Genomic DNA, 2900 nt, shown 5'->3' on the forward strand with positions numbered 1-2900 from the left:
ATCTTCTCTTGCACAGCAAAGCTTCGGGAAGTAGATATATAAACCTTTTCCTTCAAAGATTGTCAGGATAGTTATCCATTATGTGCTAAGCAGTTTTCCCAAGATGATCATGCAGAGAAAAAGAGATGAGGGAATTCATACTGTATATTGAAGTTCAGCCTTTTATACCAGGAAATACAATTTTAGAACAATTGATCAATGCTATTATACATCATTTACAGGGCTATTCACAAAAGGGTGAAGAGTTAGGAGAAGTGAACAATCTAGGACAACATAGCTGGAAGGTGAGGTGAATTGGAGATTTTTTTCAGTGTAGCTATGTTGTCCTATATTGTTCACTTCTCCGGCCTTCACCAAACTCTTCACCCTTTTGTGAATAAACCCCTTAAAAATGTGCGGTCCACCCAGGATTACAGATGGTGGGTTCTTGTAGCAGCAAGGTGTGATATCTGTCAGATGAGCAATCTGGGTCAGATTTATTTTAATTGTTTAGGTTTGTGAGATTTTAATACATACAAATATGTGTTTTACAAATTTAAATAAAATACATTGTAATGGATTCTCAGAGCACTGTAGGCCATATGTAGCAGCTACAGATCTCTAGGCTTTCCTGCCTTTTTTTCTCACTTTGACTAAAATGTGGGAGCCGTCAAACAATGGATAAGTAACTGTGATAAATTGCAGCTGAAGCTATTGAGGCCTGCAATCAACTGGCTTTTTCCATCTAAGGAGCCAAGGGAAACCTGTAAATATGCGGAAAGAAAAACAGTGCCCCATTTGCTTACTTAAGAAGCCAAAAAATAGTCACTATATGCTGATAGGACACACTACTACTTTTAGTCTCCCTTCATTGCACTCATAAAGCCCATTAAATAGCTCACTGAATAGTCAATTCCTGATTAGGGCCTAGTCATGTCAATGTGCTGTGGCAACACACTTGTGTTGGAGTGCACTGCAATGCATGGTAAAGCTGTACTATGCGCTGTGGTGCAGTGAATAAGAAAAAATAGTGCAGGCACATTTTCCTGTCCACTCTGGTGGGTTAGCGGCGCATACAAAATGAATAGGCTGCCTTAATGCAACACATGTTTAGGGCTCATTCAGACGGTTGTGCACTGTCTGAGTCTCTAAGTGCGGGCACCCGGACCCACACAGATGGGCAGGTTTAGGTGTGTGTTTGACGGCATGTACAGGTGAAACTCGAAAAATTAGAATATCGTGCAAAAGTTAATTTATTTCACTAATGCAACTTGAAAGTTGAAACTAATATATGAGATAGACTCATTACAGGCAAAGCAAGATAGTTCAAGCCGTGATTTGTCATAATTGTGATGATTATGGCTTATAGCTCATAAAAACCCCAAATCCACAATCTCAGATTTTTTTTGGCAGTGTGGACAGGTGCCAAGTCCTGCTGGAAAATGAAGTCAGCATCCCCATAGAGCTCGTCTGCGGAAGAAAGCATGAAGTGCTCCAAAATCTCCTGGTAGACGGCTAAGTTGCATTAGTGAAATAAATGAACTTTTGCACGATATTCTAATTTTTCGAGTTTCACCTGTAATTGCGTGCAGCTGTGTCCTCCCATGCATGCAGCACCTGTCCCTTCTGGGATCGGGTCATTTTAATGTTTAGTAATGACAATCTACAAACACATATTTCTAGATAATTGCCGGCTTTGTATTCTTTGCATATTTTATTTTTCTTTTCTTCCCCAGTCTTCTCACAGTGGCCATTTTTAGTAAGGGCAGATTAATATATCTTCTGGCATATGTGACCAGGACATGTAACCATGCACATCATCTCGGGAGGAAAATGCCTTTCCCTCAGATCTTGTGAGATTACAGATAAGATTTTCCAGAAATGCTCTGCTGATGTAACCTTCCCAGGATGCATCGCTTGGGCATGATTACATCATTTGTGCCAAAGGAGACCAAGAAGTGGGAAAAAAAAGGAATTGTAAATAAAATATGTTTGTTTACCTAATGAATGTAAGATGATTTCATATCAGCAGGCAAAGTAAATGGGTGAGAATAGGCCCTTATGAAGATTGGCAAACCCCCCGCCCTGCATCCAATAGTGCAATGCTTAGAGTCTATGCAAATTATGACCAGGTGTATGCATTGCCGCTGTTTTCGTAGGAAGATTGTGGTGTTCTGTGTTGGAAAAAATGCTGCATGCCTGTTTTTTTGTCTCTTCTTGAGCACTGGCAGCCAATTTATGAGTGGACTGCCTTAACACAACACACAAAAATTGCGTGACACAACACTCATTAATGCGCAGGCGTTAACACAACACACAATAATAGCCAGGTCTGAAATGGCCAAGTTCAATAAACAAAAGAGAGGTCTGGAGGGCTCTTCTTCAAGCAAGCTTGCACAGATGATGTCCAGATATTAAAGGGGAACTCTTCTGGGATGTTAAGACTTCTTGTTGCTGGAGTTCCTTTTCTTGATGTTTCAAAACAAGAGCCTCTCTAGCTGCCTCGGTAGCATCTTTTTGTCAACCCTTCAGGGGGTGTCACATAGTGGGCCCCTAGGGCAGGGCTGGGTAGGAAGAGCAGGAGGGACGAGCCTTTATAATTTCCTCCTCCACTCCTCCCAAATGGTTAAATTCACAACTTAAGATGATAGTGGAGTATTATATTTAATACGGTGCGGCAACCCCTAAATTATAATGTGTCATGAAGTAACCTTTAGATTGAATCTAAATGTGCCCAAGATATGAATGATGGGATGGCCAGGAAGGTAAATGTCGCCTGTCCAGCTGTGGCTCATTGGAAACTATTCATTCTTGGTATCTATGTTCTCATTGTGACGATACACAGCTATTTGTGAACTTCATTTTACAATATCACTGTCCAATTCCAAATTGGGAAATGGAGCTGATATTGCAACTCAGGT

Source organism: Nanorana parkeri, unplaced genomic scaffold (genome assembly GCF_000935625.1).
Source record: "Nanorana parkeri isolate BGI_ZX_2015 unplaced genomic scaffold, ASM93562v1 scaffold899, whole genome shotgun sequence".
In the NCBI taxonomy this organism is placed as follows: Eukaryota; Metazoa; Chordata; class Amphibia; order Anura; family Dicroglossidae; genus Nanorana; species Nanorana parkeri.